The following is a 21265-nucleotide window of genomic DNA, read 5'->3' on the forward strand; positions in this document are numbered from 1 at the left end:
CCGGTGCCAAAACTGCCTTCCTTTTAAAAAAAAAAAAAGTTCTATACCAGAAATGTTTGGTTACAGTTGTGAAAAGTATATTCCTAACTAGCTAGTTTAGTGGATTGTGCAACAGAAACAGCAGGGAATATTGTCACTGTAAAGACCTGGTCATTGATTATAAATGCACCAATTTTAGCCAAATTTTCAAAACTCATATACTTGCATTTATGTCTCAAAACTTTCTCTAGTGTTTCCTGTACTGCTTTCCCCTATCGACATATATTCATTTGCTACCTTTGTCCATTTTTTTGGAGGAGAAATTTTAGGTGCTCAGTGACTAGAATATTTTTGACTATGGTACACATAAAAATGTATCATTTCCTTCAAATATTTATATCTGTGTAGATGAGTTGAATAGCCAGGTAGTCACACATCACAGAAAAAGTTCATTTTGATATATAACAATAAGAGAGATGTGTTTAATGCTTCTAAGTTCCATTGAGAAAAAGAAAGTGAAAAGTGGCACAATTACAAAGCACTAAGAAGAGCTACTGTGTTGAACCAAGTAACCTCCAAAGAAAGCCAAATCAAAATTGTACAAGGAAAAAAAGAATATAATGGGGAAGATTTCAGAGACATGTACTTATCAACATATGAGAAACAGAGCTAATCCCCTTGTTGAATAACGGAAATAGGAAGAGTTGAATGCCCCTGTTGAATAGTCTCATGTGCTAACTTTTCTCAGTGCTTCAGTCTCTAAGTGAAGAGCTTTAAGCACATTCTGAATCTAATATTCTAATTACTACTAGGTAAGCAGAATGCAAGAGGAAGCAATCACATCATTTACCATTAGAAGTACAATTAACTCATAATTATATGCACGAATGATGGAGACTAGCAGACAACAAAAAGATATATTTGAATGTAACTTTGATAGGAATTGGAATATACATACATTAGGTATTAGGTAATCTGCTTTAACCATCAATTAAGTCTAGGCTGAAGTCTAACTTTGAAAAAAGCTAAAAAGCTATCACTAATATTCTTCCGTCCTAAAGTTTCACTTAATATTCCAAATCTCCCTTAAAGCCAGAATAAGCAAAGTGGCTCATTGGCTGCTATTTTCTGAGGAGAAAAGACTTACGGTTTTTTACTCCAGAGATCCAGTTTGGGCTTTGTCTTCATTCCATATGTACCTAGTAAGCTTACTTAGAAATTAATGTCGAAAAAAGGAAATTATCTAATTTCAAGGGACTTCCCTGATGTATGCACATGTACTCTGTATGACAGATAGCTGGAATTCCTGCCAAGAAGAAGCATCTACTTCTTTTGCCACAACAAAGCTCAACATGCTAAAGCACTGTAGTTGGTGAGGCAGTGTGCGCTTTAGAGCATGAGCTGCATGGTCAAGACTGCCTAGACTCCAACACCAATTCCATCGCTTTCTAGTTGTGTGATCTTGGACAAGTAATTCTTCTCATTTTCCTCACCCGTAAAGAAGGGATTAAATCAATACCTATTTTATGGGTTGGCTGTGGGGATTACTTGAGATAAAGTACAAAAAAGGACCGGCACATTAACCGGCCCATAATAAATAAGCACTCTATAAATATCAGCAACCATTATAAAGAACACAGATTTATCAAACACTATAGTAGTGTTCCTTCGAAGTGAAAAATCTATATTCTAATAATATTTACTTTATATAGTATAATTTCAATATATAACCGGAATAATTTCTATTTCATGATGCGTAGTATCTCTGTACCTCAGGTATCTAATCTCCGAAATGGAGTTGTGCGTATGTCATAGGACTGTTGTGAAAACTCAATGAGCTAATATATTTAGAGAGCAGAGAATAGAGTCTGGGATATAGTAAGATCTAACAGTAGCATTATTTTTATCCTGAGTCGATGAAGACTTAATCATCTATCTGGGTTTAATTACGAATGTTAAAAAATGAGATTCTTATACATTAACCTAGATATCAAAATCTATCAACTCCAAAATGTGTATCCAATTTTATTTCAAATTCACTTCACCTTTAATTTTATTACTATTATATCCATTTCATAGGTCCAAAACTATACAAAAATTATACAAATCAAAACGTAGTTATAGAAGGAACAGATGAAAAAGGATGTTTGATTTTAAAAAGAAAAAGAAGAAAAACCAGAAAACAATATACAGCAGGTCCTCAAATAATGTTTTGTTCAACATAGTTTCATTATAATATTATTAGATGTGGGAACTTAAATCTTGTTTATACCAATTAGCCTATGGTAAAGTTGGTTGTGTTTTCATTTAAAGTCACAGCACCTATCCATGATACTAAGGGAGGACTCACTGCTGTTGGTTTTAATACTGGAAAGCTAGATTATGCTTGTTTTGTATGACTCCAAAGACTGAAATAATTGTCAGCTCACTTGGAGACAAAAAAGAGCCAATGGTCAGAGCTGCCTCCAGGAGGAATAGGTTACTTTCATACTTCTATCCCCGGCAGCAGCTCTTTCCCTTGTCCCTCAGTAGTGATACTGGGCAGATAGTTCAAGCCTCAGATGACTAATGGGATAACAGACTTAGAGAGCATTTTCAGGATTGTATACATAGTGTGTGTTTGGCATCTCTTTGAGTTATAAAAATAAAAAAATTTGAGAAAAAAATGAGGTTGATGCCCTTATTTTTTACAAGTGAGAAAATGACTTTAGAGCTAACTTAATTCAAGGCCCTTCATCTAGCCAGTCACAGAATTGTGACTATGGCCCCAGTCTTAACAAACAATTGAATAGATAACAGATAAACCCTTCTGTACAAATTAACAATATTGACACACTGCAATGGGAAAAAAGTAAATAATTACAAAAGTAAATTTTACTAAAAAATAAATAAGTGAAACAAGAAATATTTCATTGCTATAAGTGCTTGAAATTATGAGGTTTACTATTCTAAAATTGCGTACTCCAGAAACACCACACTTCACTATGTAATTAATGAATACCATGTTCAGGCTTCTGTTTTCTTTAAATACAAATTACTTGTCAATGTTGCATTTACTTTCTTTTTTTAATTTAAAATTAAAATGTTAACACAATGTAAAAATATTTATGAAACATGCAGTTACTTAAAGGTTTAGTGTTTCAATATATAATAGATTCTGAAATCAAGGAATATCATATATTAAAGACTAAATGTGTGAGATGGGATAGCCATTCCACACATCTAACAAAGTCATCAAATCAGCTTAATTATAAAAGAAAAAATATACTGAGTAAACATTTTCTTTTTAATCCTAATTTTATCAGAATACCACCTCAATAAAAAAAAAAAATTCAGGGGCAGCTTGGCTCCTATCATTATACAAATGAAACATCTCTTCCTCAATTTTTACCAATAGAAAAGCATTCTTAAAAAGTAACTTTTAAAGTAAAGTTTCCTTCAGAAAACCCAGTTTATATTTTGATTTCCTCTTTAGAATCTCATTTCTTCATGAGGCACAATACAGCATCATGTTAGGTCTAAAGACATTAAATCACTGATCGTCGTTTTTTAAAGCCAGATCTATGGCAAAGGGCCACATTTTTGGTGATAGAGATGGCCAAGTAACTTGTAAGAACAGTAAAGGATTCAAATTTAGATTTTAGACTGCTTTGTGCTATATGACCTCTCTGTTATCCTAAATTGCTCAGTAAATGCTCAAGACAACCTTGGAATAATGGTATTTGGAAAATAAAGTAAAGAACAGCAGGTCCCAGTGGAGAATGAAGATGCATGAGGACATACAGCCTTCTCTGAATATCTGAGAGAATATTGCTGGGCTTTCCACGGTGACTGGAGTTCTGATTTTGGCCACTTTATCAGGCAAGAGAAAGACCCAGAAGGTTGGGAAATCAAGACATATTAGAGCTACAGAATGCAGTTATCCATTAGTGATAAAAACGAAAGCCAAGGTAACAAATCCAAGGAGGGCTAAGCAGAAGAAAGAAACCCAGAAAGAAGGCAAGAGGAAATGATGAAGCAGCTAAGGTGTACAAAATAACATAGTAAAGAACAGTGAAACAAACATTGAGAAAGGTTTCAAGGAAGCCACAAAATGGGAAAGAAAAGGAATGGATATCAAGAAATGTTATGATGGAAAATTGTGCCTGAGTTATTCTGATATTTTTTAGTTTTCCAATAAAGCATAACAGCTTTACGTTTATAGGTTTTCAAACAAAATCATTAAAAGTGCATGAATAAAAATATATGAAGATGCTATAAGATTATATGGATTTAACCCCTTTTTATATTTTTGAATTTTTTTGATATATATGCAATACAATTTTCTATCAAATAAAGATATTAAATATATATATATTTCTACTTACCTGCCTTTGTTTTTTAAAAATAGATGTTATTTTTTAGAATAGTTGTAGATTTGCAGAATAATTGAGCAGGTATACCAAGATTCACATATACTCCCTCCCCACACACTCCTCTTTCTTAAATTGAAATGTTAAAAGTCTTTATTTTCACATCATAGCACCTTTGACAGCTCAAGAATAGGGAAAAATAAAGGAGAAGAATGCCAGATAGACAGAAACAGAGGAAGAGACAAACGTTCCAAGACTTGGGAGTATGCACACTTCATCAATTTTTATTAAGTGCAATGATATTGAACAAGTTGCTGAGTTAGATACAATGGAATAAACAATGAACTTTGAGAATGAGAAGGGAAGGAAGACTTTGAGACGAAGACTGAGCTAACACTAATTCTGCCTCTGTCATTGTGTGTTTTAAGGTTTTACACTACTTGTGAAGCAGTAAAATAATATTTGGAGGGAGTCAGTGATACATTAAAGATATATAACAAGGACTCCCCCCAAACTGGGATTATCTTATGGCGGATGGGCACCTTGTAGTACAGGCTTCCCCTGCTAGGTGAGTGTTCCTGGAACCCATCTGTATCAGTGTACCAACTGGAGTTGTTGTGAGAGGCTGTGCTCAGCTTTAGTGAGTTTTTTTGAAGACTTTTTCAAGGCATTTGCTCATTGCATGATGGGTGATTTACAAGCACCCCTGCCCATACCACACTGCGTGTACAGCAGTTTTTGACAAAAAATGACATGACCCCAGTGCCCCACCCTCCCTATTCACCTGATCTCTCCCTGAGCAACTTTTTTGTTCCCCTTGATGAAAAAAAGTCCTCAAAGGGAAACGTTGTGCTGCTGTGGAAGAGGTGAAAGAAAAACGGGCAGAAACACTAAAAGGCATCAAAATTGATGAGTTCAGAACTGTTTGAACAGTGTGGAAAATGTCTTGATAGGTGTAGTGCATCAAATAGGGTACTTTGACAGTGACTGAAGTTTAAACATGTAGGAATACACAATTTTTTATAAATAAGTTCCAGTTTTTTAGTCACCCCCCACTAAAAGTTCTTTTAAAAGAGGTATAAATAATAAGACAAAAATGTTGATAAAATGAAATAATATACACAATGCAAAAGTAGGCAGAAAAAAAGGGGGAAATAATAAAGAACAGATGATGCAGACAGAAAACAGTATAAAGCTGGTAAATTTAAACCCAACCATATCAATAATTACATTAACTCTAAGTAATGTGACCAACCCACTTAAAAGATTGAGATTCTCAGACTGTATAAAATAGCAAGTTACAACTATAAGCTAGTTACTAGAAATCCATTCTGCTTTAAATGTGGTCCATGTGTCTGCATGTACACATGTATGAATATGTATCATATGTAAATATAAGTATTCTAAAATAAAGATATAGATAGTTAAACAAAGGAGGTAAAAGCTATGACACAGAAACAGTAATCAAAAGAAAGCTGGAGTGCTTACAGTAATTTCAAAGTTTGCTTCAGAACAAGAATGTTACCAGGGTCAAAAGGACATTACATTAATAAAGGGGGCAAATCACCAAGAAGAAATAACAAAAGAGACTCAAATGTATAAAGCAAAAACTAAGAGAACTGAAAGATGATATATACAAACCTATAGTTATAGTTGGAGACTTTAATACTTTTAGTAGTTAATAATATAAGTAGATAGAAAGTAAGTATATATAAAAACACCTGAATAACAAACACTAACAATCTCATCTTTTCAAGTGCACATAGAATAACATACACCATAATCTGGAACACACACACAAAAAAGAAAAAAACCTCAGTAAATTTGAAAGAACTGAAGCCCTATAAATATGTTCTTTGACCACAATGGAATTAAACTACAAATCATTAACTGAAAGATATGGGAAATCCCCCAAATATCTGAAAATGAAACAACACACTTCTAAATAAACCCAGGAGTTAAAGATAAAGTCACAAGGGAAATCAAAAGCTTAGAGTCTAAAACCTGAAAGTTTTGTTGTGCAGGACGGCCTTGTACTTTCTGGCTATAGTAAAAACAGAAATCTTCAATACCAGGCCATGGTCTTTGAGAGATTTTATCAGATATTGCACACTTCAGAGCTGTGTAGAGTCATTGCTGTTGCCAATCTGGCTCATGGGTCACCATGAGAAAATAAAAATTTTTTTTAGCTTTAAATGATTCTGAGATTCTCTGCATCCCTCCTTCAACATTTAATTGTACCATTTTGTCCAAGAGAACTGTGTCTCCTCCCTAAAGGCTCTAGGAGTCAATGATCAAGTTCAGCTAGCAGATAACAAGGCTCTTGGTCTGTGAGGCTGCTACATAAGCACAGCTACAGTATAAAGACTTCAAAAGGCCCAACCATTTGGGTTTAGATCAGTAAATATGTGAGTATATGCCAAAAAAAAAAAAAAAAAAATCAGCTTTTTCTAAATTCTTATGTGCCATTCCTACGTTGTTCACCACTATATCTGTGGGGCAAAGTCCAGGATTAGGTGCAAATGAATGGGTACTGTTAGGCAGTACCTATGAAGTGCTACTACATACCTAATTCCTGTGCAGCTTTGTAAAACCACAGATGTACAAACTCTACCCCCATAAACTTACAACCTCCTGATTCAGAATCTCAGAGAGTGGGATTATTTTTTCTTTTGGTTTTGCTTGTAATTCTTTCTACAGGTGATTTACAACCCCAATCAAGCTGACAATCACTATCTTAGGGCTTAGGCTAAAAGGCTTCTGTAATAAAACAGTGATTCTCAAAGGGTGGTCCACAAACCATCAGAATAAGCATTAAATGAGAACTTGTGGGAAATACAAATTCTTGGCACCACCTCAGAATGTTCAAAACAGAAACTGTGAGGTTTAATATGACTTTCAGATTATCTGAATGTACCCTAAAGATTAAGATGCTCTACTTAAACTAGAGCAAATTCAGCTGGTATGAAGGAAACACAAAGAAAGAGCCATGGAAACAATAACTACTAAATAAATAAGTAAACGGGGTAGGAAACAAGTTACAAATGTTCCACACCTTTACCTAATGTGAACCAGTTAACATTCAGCTAAGCAGAGACAAATATTATTTACACCGAAAGATATAGATATTTTGGTCACCAAAATGAAGCTTCAATAATTAATTAATTAATTAATTAAAATAAATAAATAACCAACCTACCGAATACTAAGCAATCTCATCCTGAGGCTCTCCTACTTGGTAATTAAATTTTTCGGAACCTAGCCTGTGGCCCAGTTAAACCAAGGACATCCACCCGATTCTTTGGGTTCTTCCATTCTTATAGAACACGATTTCCTACCAGACAGATCTTCAGTATCCACTCAGAGACACAGTAATTTTCTTAAAGGTAGGAGAGTTGCGTTTAGATACTTGAGTTGTGTGGAACAAATCTGTAACACTTACCAAATCTATCTGGAGTGTGCTCTGTATTTGTAATCCCAAAACTTTCAATACATTCTGGAAATTTCTCATTTAACACTCCTAGAAATCCCCCCTGATGCCATTCACCTATTGTATTTGTCTCCAAAAAATAAATATACCCACTCATCTTTCTGTTAGTGGTACTACTAGTCTTTCCAATTATAGGTATCCTCCACTTTTCAAAAGTTCATATTACACTATTTCACTTTTACAAACTCCCTATATTAGTACCTGTTTTCACTAACAGAAGAAAATCCAGATGTTTTTCACTTAAAAAAAAAAGTGAAAGGCAAAAAGAGCAAGTCTTCAAAAGCACTGCCTTCAGAGAATCACCGGTAGGACTCTTAGAATCTTTAGCCTGAATCCAGGCCCCAGTGTGCCTGACACCTGCATCAGGCCACCCCAGCAGCCTCACTTTGTATCTTTCTCATCTTCATTCATTCTCTAGAAGGGTTTGCTACCTCCCATATTAATCTTCTGAAACCTGCTAAGACTTCAAGATCCAGCTCAAATGTCACCTTGGCTTAACATAAAAATTTCTCCCTCCTTCTTTTAGAAATATTCCCATGATCCTCTAAATTCTTATGTCTCTTATATACCCTCCACATAACAATTTGATGGATGAATAAGTTAATAGATTTTATTATCTTTAATGAATGTGAAATCAATTAGAAAAATACATATGATGACAATAACACACAAACATTATTTTTAAGAGAACAGGGAAAAATAGATTCAATAATTTCTTGACAAATGAAAGCTTCAAAAGAACAGTCAAAGAAATATTTGGTCAGTGGATTCAGTGCTCTACATGAAACTCAACTTCTCTTAAAAAAGATCTACATTTATAGGCCATGTCACAAAAAGGTCCTTGATATAATCAGGCAATTTTTCAATTCTTTAATAATTGACACAAATAAGTAACCTGACAAGAGAAATATGGGCCTGAAAGATTTCAGTCACTTAAATGGAAAGCTATTGACTGATGTAATTTCACTTGGAAGTGACTGAATCCCATTGATTTAGTTTCTCGTAGGCCTATCTTCCTTGTGCAGCTGTCCGTGTCCGTCTGATTCACGGAGCAATTACAGAGAGTGCCTAACACTTTAATTCAAAGCAGAACTCCTCCTCTGCTTGCAATTATTTGGAGAGAACATACTTAAAGAGTTACTTTTCTGTAGTGATAGATTCAATCTATCACATCTCACGGTGCTCAAGTGGTTACTATTTATGAAGTAAATCACACAAGAGTTCTTGGTTTCATGTATTATTTTTGTACTAAAAATGACATACACACAGAATGCATGGACAATTTCATACTAAAGTCACATCATACATATACATTTTTAATAGTATAGTCATGAGGTAATAATCAACCTCTAACTTGTCACTCTTCTCTTCACCCATAATACTTTTTTCAAATTGTCTAAGTATTTTAGGAATATAGAGATATATTAAATACCTCATTAAAAGGTTTCCAGAGTATTCCTCTACAATTCAAAGGAAAACCATAAAGCATTAAACAACTGCTATAGGACCTATAGAAGACAGGCTGAATAAACTGGGTAATTCACTTTTTCATAATTTTCAAAATTTTGTTCTCTTTCACCAAAGAACTAAAGTAAGGGTACAATAAAACAAACTTTGATTAAATAACAGCATACCCTTGCCTAGGACAGAATTAAATACCATAAAACCAATCTGGCTAAAGTTAAAAAGGTATTGATTTGGAGAGAAATGATAAATCCTAGAATTAATAATTTAATTTTCAGATAATAATGCCTGCAAGGAAGTAAATATAACAAGAAATTTTCTTTCTAATATGCAAAGTTTTAAAGAGAAAAATCCAGATTTAACAGTAACTAAATCTTTTGAAATTTATGTTAAGGCATGTCACTTATTTGTGTTCTAGTTTCTAATTCCAGTTCCACTAATAAATAAAGTTAGAGTAAATCAAAATTATAGTTGATTAAAATAATAGTCAAGATAAAGACAAATAATCTAATTCCAAATCTAATATTTTCTTAGAGTATTACAGGTCAAGCAATAAAGTAGAAATTAAGCAGTGTCATTATTTATGTACATGTATGTTTATATATTATATATTAATGTGAATTATTATTTAACAGTATTAAAAAAGGCTTAATGACAGTGAAAAACTTGCCTACACATAATTCTGTTTGATATCAATAAATCATACAGTGTTATCAAAAACTGTTTTCAAAGATTTAAGACAGCCAGACTCAGAACAAGAAGATCTAGGAAACTTATAAAATGAACAATTTTATATATAGGATATAATTCTACTGCTCTACCAGGTGCAGAATTTACAGATACGACTGTGAAGATTAAAGCTCAAGAAATATATCAAGAACTGATCACCAATTATACTGAAGTGATCAGACTAAATGAATAAAATGTCATAGAATAAAAGAAGCTATTGTCCCAGAGGGAAGTGTGGAAACCCAATGAAACATAGTGACATGACACTGCAAAAGGTTTTTCAAGTATTGAAACAATGAAGAGACTTGTACAGTTAATGCAGAAGGAACTGTATACTCCAAAACAACAATTAAAATGATAAAGTTAAGACGCTAGAATAAAAGTGGTAAAAATTACACATATTTCATTAAAAATATTATTATTGATAGGGCACATAAAGATACAACCGTGCATTATAATAAGCTTTTCAAAAGGAGTGGGATTATTATAAGACCTTAATAACACAGTCCCTGTGGAAACAGTATGATAATGAACCCCGAAGTCAAGAGGTCTGGGTTCCAAGCTTCACTCACCAACAAGTGATCTTTCACAACCCATCCATTCAAAAAATTACTGAAAGATTATAGCATGCCAAGTTTTATCCTGGTTTTTGAGATGTAAAGTAAAACTCATTAAGTTCACAGTCCAATGGGGGTGGGAGGATCAAATGAACAAAAGTGTAAGACTCTAAATTAGGAGAGATTTAATACAGTGTGACAAGTAGCAGTGCAGAGGCCTGCATAACTGTGAATGAAGCACGTTGGCTGAATAGTCTTTGCTTGAGAAATAGGAGAGGGGGTTAGGGAAAGGATAAACAAAAAAGATAAACAGATATTAAAGCAAGTATTACAAAGGTTAAGTAGAAATCTATCAGGCAGAGAATATGTGGAATGAAATTGAGGTAGAAGGAAAGTACAAAGGAGTTTTAAATATGTATATGTGAAAAACAAAGCAGTTTGGTGTGGTTGGAGTAAAGACTGCTTGTAGTTAAGTGACAGGGGGGTCTATTTATTTTCCTGGAGATCCTCTGAAAAGACTTAAACAAATAGCATAAAGATGTGATACAGAAAGAGGGCTATGGATGAATTAACTGGAGAACAAGGTAGCTATAAGGAGGGAAACTTGTTAGAAAGTTTTCTGCAAAAGCTCATCTAGGATAGTACAAAGACCAAAACTGAGACAGTAGAAGTGAAGATGCAGATTGGAGATCCAGACTATTAGGAGATACAGGAAACCTGGTCAACAGTTTACATACTGAATCTAAGATACCTGTGAAATCTCAGTTGGCAATGTCTCAGTAGGCATTTGGCTACACTTGTCAGAAACTAAGTAGAGGGTCTGGCTACAATTAAAAATTTGGAAATATTCATCATTAATGAATTGATGGAAGAGATGTCAAAGATGAAATCACCATAGACTATGTAAAATGAAAAAAGGATCTTGCACAGAATGTTAAGGAGCACTAAACATGCAGGGAAGGCAGGCAAAGGGAGAGGAGTCTGTACAGAAGAACCCTCCAGAGAGACAAGAGGAGGCCTAGGAGAATGCCATTCTTGAAAGCCAAAGGAAAGGAATCAGTGAAGAGGTTGAAGACACAGGAGGAGACGGAAGGGTTGTGGGGGAGAGGTGCCTAAGCATACTGTTATAGGTAAATTATAGGTTACATGTTACAACACAGAGGCGTTTCTGCCTGATGGCTCCTGCTTCCTGTGTGAAGCAGCAGACGAGGCCGTTTGTTAAACGTGGAGAAATAGAGGGATGATCAGATCCACAGCACGAGGAAAATGGAAATAGCTATTTAGACATTAAATTCATGTTACATATTATTTAAAACTTTTATTTTACACATAATCTTACTATACTAAAAAAAAAAAAAGGCTCATTTCTTGTTCTCTTTCAGTCTCTAGGTATCTATACGTAACAATTTAGTAGTATATATGCTTGTCTCCTAAATATTTAGGTTTTATCATCCTATGTAATTATCTTGTAACTTATAAAAGATACATAATATTTTTGTTCTACTGATTTGCTGTAATTTATCATAACCCTCCTATATAATCTTTAAACTGTTTTTATTTTGGGATTTGTGCACTTTTAGTGTGCATGATGTTTCTACTATAAACATAGCTATACATTTTCTTTTATACAGCTTTCTTTGACCATTTCCTTGTACTCAATTCTGTGGAGGAAGTTATTATGATACAAGATAAGGATATATAAGTAAGACAAAGCAAGAAAAATCAGTTTTTAAATAAAAAAATAAAGTAGGATTATGTAAAAATTATACTAACTTTGTAAAAGATACTTTTAAAATGTCTTGAGAAATCAAAAATAGTGTTATTTTCATTAGTTGTTACTGTTTGAATCATTTCACAATTTGTAAAATTTTCATGCTAGGAAACAGGTTCCTGCATGTGTTGTGTACATGTATGTGTGTGACCAATAATATTTCCTTTAGAAGTTAATGATAATCCTCAAAGTTAAATTTTATACTGAAGAAAACAAAGTAAGCAGTATTCTACCAGAAGTTATGACTTGCAAAACTTGTAAAATTATATCCTACTCAGTAATTTTTAGGTGACTTATCATCTTTGTTAGTATGAAAATGTATATTTTACTTTTTCTGCCTCCATTAACTTCTGAAAATCAACAGCTAATTTTCTTCTTACATATTTCAAGTGCTTACTCAATAGCATAAAAAGGTGCTAGAGTTAGAGCCTTATATATGTGTCTATGTGTCATACAACACAAACGCACACTCTCAGAGCTATGAATGCAAATGATGTCACCTAGAGATTAATTAACAAATGAGGAGGGACTGGGGGTCAGAAACTTCGTAGATGTAATCCATGCTGCAAGGGCCACTGAAAGAAACAGCTAGGCAAAGACTTAGAAGCTAATCAGTGGAGTAAAGGAAAAGAATATGGCACTGTATATCAACGTACGTATATCAAAAACAAAAACAAAAACAAAAAACTGGTAAAGACAAAGCATAGTGTGGTCTAGTGACATGGTTAGGAGTGCTTAACCTGTTACCAAATTTCTTTCACACTGGAGTGAATAGAAGACCCAGACAATTATATATTTTATGTACAGTATCTGTCTATATCTATCTATATGTATATGAAGATATATAGATAGATATAGATAGCCTTATTTGCTGTATTCTGACCAAAATTCGATTAACATACAGACAGTCGATAGTCAGATGTAACTTAACTGACCCTGTGTTACCCAACCAGTAAAACTGTGTAACAGCCCATACCCAGGCACTCCATATCAACACTGAAATGGAAAACCCAATGTTGCAGAAGTCTTACAAATTGTATTTTGGCAAGTTACTTTCTCTTTCCCTTTCTTGCCATGTTTTCATAGGTGCAAATAAGCTTTGTACTAGTTTTTTTTTTTAAACTGGTTTCCAAAGTTTAATAAAAAGCAAAGATTAGAAAAAATTCATATAAAAATGTCAGTTTTAGCTTCCTTGTTGTTGCCTACACACACACACACACACAGAAACATGGTATCTCTTTGTTAAACGTGTAGCATGTGACCACAGTGATGCCCAGGCCAATTTATTCAGTTCACCATTGGGGTGGAGCATGGCACCTGTGCCTGTGAATGGAGCTCTAAAATGGGCACCGACAGGATACTCACTGCTATCCCTTAGAGTAGATGTCTTAATGTAGGGTTATAGTCAATCTTGCTAATGCGTATCTTTGTACTAGTTTTATTGCAACAACTTGATGGTTTCATTTCCAATAGAAATGTATCCTGTCAAAGTTAACAGCCATTAATCTTTTGTACCTTTCAATCTATCCATACTTTGTTTCCTTGAGTAGCTCTAGTGATAAACATCCAAAGTGATAGTAAAGAGTTGGACACTTTCTGAGTTACAAGTAGTAGATGAGGTTTTTCTAATTACTAAACAAAGCTTTCCTGATTTGTTGAAATGTCATTTATGAGCAGGGGTTATTAGAAAAATAGAGGCCAATAGAGGAGGAAAAAAAGAACTTAAAAGAAAAAAATAACATCATTGTGAAAATGTAATAGAATTAAGTGACTTGTATATCACAGTTAACATACAATGTAAAGAAGGGGGAAACTTGTTTCTAAAATATTTTACTTGTTTACTTATGTATTTATTTATGTATTTAGAAAACATTCCTATAATAGAATTCAGTGCTTGGTCACTCTTCCCCTACATTCCTATCCTAACTTTGTGGTTTCTTTTTTTAATGAATAAAAGGAGTCAGCAAAACAAAATGCCACCATTAAATCATTTCGCAACATTTTGTGTCAAAAATGTAATGGGAAATGCACACATCAAGGGAAAGGTTACTGTTCTTCCAGAACATCTTTTTGCTTGGTTCATGGCTCATTCTTCTACATAACTGTGCAGGCACTACTGATGGTTTTCTCTCTCAGTTTAATGTGGCATTTGAAGGATTATGGCATTTTCAGGAAACCACAGTGCAGTGATTTTAGTGGTTATCTGGCTGAAAGGGATACTGTGATTGAGAGTAAGTGCAGTTTATGTGCAGTGGTAAAAGTCAGCTACCAAGTCATCTTACAATGTCAAACTCACTCTTGATTATGCATTTTCTTAATAATGCATGAGTTCAGTCTAGAAAGTGAGACAGAATTAGAGGGAACTCCTTTTAAGTGGGAACCTGCTGTATCTTAGGTATACTATATTTAGCTTAAATCTATTAAGTACATGGTAATAGGAAGAGCTAATTCAGAAATTGATAATCTTAATTCATTTCAGTTTAGGATATAATTGCTCCATGAAACTGTTTCATAAAAATGATTGAAATGAATTATTAATTAAAAGAAAAATTCTTAAGAATTAAAAAAAACCCAATGTTATCATATATACACAACAGGAGCTATCAAGTGAGTAAATATGAAAAATGCTATAAATACCCAGGTAAAATGTCATTATTATCTACAAATACATTTTAGCCTATTTAAAAGCTTAATGTATAATATTTTGTTTTAAAGAATTGAGAAGAAAACAAAAAACTTTTCAGATTAAACTACTATCTACATTTCTCACAAACAACCATATCAATTAGTAAAAAATGAAAAGTGTCTGTCTTATAATTAACTCACATATTTGGGATAGGCTATAATCTATGAAATATATAACTGAATTGAAATTAGAAAAGTATTATGGGCTACCAATACAGTTAACAGTGCTGTTGGTGGGAGATCTGTGCTATAAATTATCCAGAATTCCTTACACCTAGATTTTTTCATTTCCAAATTTCTTTCTCTTTTTCATTCCTATAGTATTATAAAATTATAAAACAGGAAAATCAAAGGGCTCTCCAAATCAATCTAATACATTGCTTATTTTATGAGTGAAATAACTGGCTCCCAGAAGAGTTATCTGCATGCCTAATGGTGGCACAGCCTTTCAGTTTCAGCCTGATGGCCTCCCATCATTCTCCTGACTGGTTACTTAAGTTTTCAAGGGAGGCTCACTTTTGAGCATATTAAGATAAATATTAAATACAGTACCATTGCCAAAAGAGAGAGAGAGAGAGAAAGGAAGTTTATCTCTTAATAAGCAAAAAAATTATCATTAGGGTTTTCCTAATGAACAACCTCTCTATATATAACAACAATATTCAGTTATATTAATGACGCATACCACATCCAGAGAATGAGTAAATAAAGTAAAATAAAGGAAAAAATGAGCCTTGATAACATTTTTCCTCTATCGTTAATCATAAAATACAAATCTGAAAGCATTTCTGTTCAAATATCAATGTTAATAAAATACACACACACACACACACACACACACACACACTTTAATACCTGAACAAGATCGCATTAAGATTATGTAATTCTGTGTTTATGTATTTCTGAGATTTAACTCTCAGAAATGTATGCTAAAATTAAATGTACTTAACTCTCAGTTTCATGTATGCTTTAGAAAGAATCAATGATGCAGGGCTTCTCAACTAAGGAACAGATTGACATTTTATTAGGATCCTACAATGACAATGTCCTTATTTACTAAATTCAAAAGACAGCCATTCTTCGTCTATTATTTTGCATTGTTCCAATCATTTAAACCCCTCCTCTCACAAAAACAAGAACAAAAATCCCCTCAGATCACAGGTAATCTAGAGGATGCTATATATAAATGTTCTATAGGATCTCTAAATTTAATTCTCAAAATATAAATACATGGTGCTTGCTTTTTTGGTTGTTTTGAACAACTGTGGGTTAACAGAAATCCTCACCTCTCTAAAATTTCACATCATTGTACCTGTACACTCAGAGATTTCTTCAATCTACTATTAGAGCAATGATGTGTGTTGTTCTTCAAGAAAAGACAGAGGAACTACAAAAGCATTCAGTAAATAGATGACCACAATTAAAAATTACTAATGACGAAAACATCAAAATATAGATAGCATTACAGATTTTCACAAACAGCAACTTCAATCAATATAGAGTATAATATTATATATGTATTATGTGTTAAATATGTATACATATACCATTTTAATATATATACAACACACATTGTAAATATATTATATTCATATACCCTTTAGATGTCCATTAACACATCTTAAAATAATCTGAGAAAGATGTAATCTTGTTCACCCCAAAATGACAGTATTTCCTTTGAAAGAAATATTCCCAAGTTATCTAAAAAGGTTGGATCTATTAGTAGTGCTAGGAGCCTCATTAAATATAAAATATAAATAAATAATAATTCCATAACATCTGGAGTTAAAAAGGAAAAGCACAATTTTAATAAAGAAAATCAAATAGCATGGTTAGAATAAAGATTATAGCCCTGAAGTCTCAAAAAACATCAAATGTGGTTGTGAAAACCATAAAATAATGAAAACCAAACATCAACTTTGATTTTGAAAAGGAAGTCATCATTTAGCCAGCAACAAATACACTGACCAAAGTCAAGTTTATCCATCCAGGGAGCTGAAGTATAAATTATGCTGAGACAGTATAGGGTTAAGAGCACAGAATCTGGAGCCAGACTGCCTGAATTTAGGTATCAGTTCTGCCACTTTCAAGCTATGCAACTTTTGGAAAATTACTTAGGTTCTCTATGCCTTAGTTTTCTCAATTCAGTGGAGATAATAACACTGCTTGGCTCACCGATAGTCGTAAGGATTAGATGGTTTAATATGTATATACAAGGTGCCTCCTATATAGTAAGCATTGTGTAAGTGTTTTATTACAGTCGTTGGTGCTGTTTGCATGTATAGAGCATTTATAATTCCCTAACTACTGTGCCAAGTCCTTTACTTATATTTATCTCATTTAATCCTCCAACAACTTACGGGGTAGGTACTATCGATTACTGCTATTTCACAGATAAGAAAACTAAGCCACAGGGGAGATAAAGGCAGACTCGACAAATAACAGAACAGGTTTCAAACCCAACTGAGCAGGTATAAATCCTCATGCTTGATCATTCATTTCACAATACTGTCTCCAAAAAATGTAGAAAGACTTTAAAATTTAATAAAATGCAGGCTCTTCACAAAAACTTAGCAGGGTTCTTTTTCTAAATATCCAATGTGAAAAATATCAATTTGAAGAAAAAATGAGATTTGTTTTTCACTTTTCAAGACTGACTTTAGTATTTATTTAATTAGAAGTTCCTTTGTTAAAGAAAAAAAATATTTGGTGACATTTGTTGGAGATAGTAAGGCAGACTTTTTTAGGAACAACACGTGAAAGGGATCCCTGCAGCGGGATGTTTACAGTGGCGGGGAATTTGGCCCCGACTCTGGAGTTGGACACGTGGGAATTTACAGCCAAAGAGCAGGGTGGGCAGCAGTGGATAGAAAATTACTAAGATGAAACGTCAGGGTTAAGAAGGTTCTGGCTAAATGAACCTAACAGGATTCGTGCTGGAAACAGGCCAGGGTGATCAGTCCTCACCTGCGGGATGGTGGGGGCAGGACTGGGGGGTTGGTCAGGAACCTGATCAGACACCTCAGGTGATGAGACATCAAGGGTGAGGGGTTCTGGTTAAACTGACTAGCAGAGCTTCATGCTAAACCTGGATTTCACAAGGAACTTAACAGATGAAGGAACCTAGAAGATTCAGAAGCCTGACTGAAGCTTGGTCCATCAAAGAATTCCCGTTGCCCTTAGTGCATTATAAATTTTTAGGAAAAAAGTCTAACTTACACATAACCAAAAACATGTATAATAATGTAAAAAAAAAAATCTAACTTACACATACCAAAAATATGTATAATTTACACATAATCCAAAACATGTATAATAGATTAAAAATAAATAAATAAATAAAAAAGCAGGTCAGGAAAGAAATAAGCTGCGAGGAAGCCCTGCCAAGAAAACATTTGCAGTGGTTGCCTGGGGCTGAGGATGGGACTAGGATTGACAATAAACAGGCCCATTGCTTTTTAAGGTGATGCATATACTGTAAAATTAGATTGTAGTGATGGCTGAACAACTCAAATTTATTACAAATCTTTATGCTCCACACTTACAGTGTTTGAACTTTTATGGTATGAAAATGAGGCCTCAATATTTATCTTTAAAAAAAACTTAGATATTCATCAGAGAAGTGGGCATTTTGATATGACTTATTTTCCAATCCTCTCTAGGTAAATGAGAAACAAGGCAACAAGAAAAACATCTTGTCACTTTAACAGACTTAATAAAAAATAATAATCACATTCTACATAGTTGCAGAATAATATAGAAAGACTCTACTTAGAATATGTGTTTACAAGAAAGCCTGTGAACGGAATGTCAACAAATAGGCAGGGTGGACTTGGGAAGTTGAAATTTCAGATAATCTTTGAATACCAGAGTTAGTGTGTTAGACAGCAGAGATGATACAGGCTAAGGTACTCTCCTAAAATAAGAAAACTGAGATCCATACAGATTAAGTGACTGCTGGCCTGGAACAAAACTGGCCATTGACAGGCTTAGACCAAGGGAGATCTTCAAACTTGCAGTGAAGTAATCATCAGTCAATCAAAAGCTTAGTCTTTTTTGTTTGACTGTAATATCTATATACTATTTAAGTTTGTTTTTAAAATAAAAAATATTTAAAATTTTTCAGAAGTGAAACAAATCAACCAGGAACTGTTTATAAAGAAATGGGCCTGCCCTCAAAAGAGATAATAAACCCTATCAATTGTATAAAGCTCCTATCATGTACAAATCTAGCAATGCATCAGTAAATAATTTAATAAGCATTTACTCTGAATTAACTGCTGGTGCCATATTGTATTAGACTATGAGAACTATCATGGATAAATGGAAGGCCACAAATCTGCCCTTCCATAGTGGAAAAGCGAAAACAAGTCATAAATGATATCCAAGCCAGTGTGTGACAGCATGATGTAGGGCTTTATGTGCGTCCCAGAGCAATCAAAGCAAGAAAAAGATCATTTTGAGATCATATAAGTCAGGAAGGATACAAGAAAGAATTAAATACTGACTAGTCTTAGAGGGAAGAAGAGAAGACGGTCCAAAATATTGCAGGAAACAGGAAAGTCTTAAGCAAGTAGTTGTAGAGCACATTCAAATGGTAAGAATGACTAAAGAAGCAACTGACAACTGAGATGGCAAATTCCTTGAATTTACCCAAAACTAACACAAGACGGAAAAAATTTTCAATAGTTCTACATCTATTTTAAAAGTTGAATTAATCAATAACCTTCCAATAATGAAAACTCTGGTCCACATGATTTCATTGGGCAATTCAACAAAAATTCAATAAAGAAATAATATCAATCTTAAACAAATGCTTTAAAACAAAAGAAGATCAGAACACTTAAGGCCTTTTAGAAGGCCAGTATAACCTAGTAACAAAACCTGATAAGGACTTTATAAGAAAAACAATGAACAGAACCAGACTTTTCTGAATAGACACACAACCCTTATCAAAATATTAGCACATGAATTCCAAAAATATATGAGACCACACCTCATGATCAGAAGGGGTTTATTCCAGGATTGCAAGCTTGGTGGAACTTTTAAGGCCTCCTTATGTGGTAGAAGAGGGAGCTAGACTTAAACCATGCTCATGTACCTTTCCCAAGATCCCCTTGTAGAAGGAGGTGTCTTATCCACTGACTCAGTACTTATGTACTTCATAGCCCTAGCTGGCTGTCCTTCCCCCAGACCCTGGGTCCATAAAAGAGCAAGAGCCTTTCGTTCAAGGCTCTGTCAGCAGGGACATCAGTGCCCCACACCCCACCCGATGTCTGCAGTGACCCATTTGACCTTTACCTAGCTCTATTTAGTGGGGAAAATGGAACTTTTGGGGAACTAGCAACCATTCCTGTTTGGCCTCTTGCTTATGCTACTGCAATAAATAATTTTAACTGTAACTTTCAGTTTGTTTTGTGATCCAAACTGACCACCTCATTACCTGGCAGCTCTCAACATCATGCATAAACAGTTAAATGTATTTAAAATTTTCTTATACAATAGCATCAAAAAACATTAAATACTTTAGAATATATTTAATAATAGACTTGCAAGAGTTCTACAGTGAAAACTCCAAAAATGTGATGAGAAAAAGTAAAGAATATCTGAATATCTGAATAAGTGTAGAGCTATACCAAGTCATGGATTACAAGACAATATTGTACAGATGTTAATGCTCCCCAAATTCATCCATGTAGTCAGCACAAAGCTAATCATAATCTCACTAGGCTATTTTTGTCTTTATTAAAAGTTGTGGTTAACTATATATAAAATTGTTCATTTTAACCATTAAGTGGACAGTTTGGAGGCATTAAGTAAACTCCCACTGTTGTGTAACCGGCACCACCGTCTGTTGCCAGAACTTTTTCATTTTCCCAACTAAAACTAAGTACCCATGAAACATGAACTATCCAGTCACTCTGCTCCTGGCAACCAACATTCTGCTTTTTCTCTGCGAATCTGACTATTCTAATTCCCTCATATTAAAGGGAATCATACAATATCTGCCCTTTTATGACCGGCTTATTTCACTTAGCGTAAGGTCTTAAAGCTTCCATGGTATAGTATGTATCAGAATTTCCTTCCTTTTCAAGGCTGAACAATATTCCATTGTATGATATATCACATTTTGTTTATCCATCCATCTACTAATGAACACTTGGGCTGCTTCCACCTTTGGACTATTGCCAGTGCTACCATGTGTGCTACCATGTACATGCATGTACAATATCTTTTT

General features: G+C 33.9%; 1 protein-coding gene across 4 annotated transcripts in view; it reads right to left on the reverse strand.

The window, feature by feature from the left end:
- Positions 1 to 21265, reverse strand: part of PHF14 (PHD finger protein 14) — a 184636-nt gene that overhangs the window by 74145 nt on the left and 89226 nt on the right. The gene's annotated exons all lie outside the window — the stretch shown is intronic.

This window comes from Furipterus horrens, unplaced genomic scaffold (assembly GCF_987537825.1).
Source record: "Furipterus horrens unplaced genomic scaffold, mFurHor1.1.pri manual_scaffold_9, whole genome shotgun sequence".
Classification (NCBI taxonomy): Eukaryota; Metazoa; Chordata; class Mammalia; order Chiroptera; family Furipteridae; genus Furipterus; species Furipterus horrens.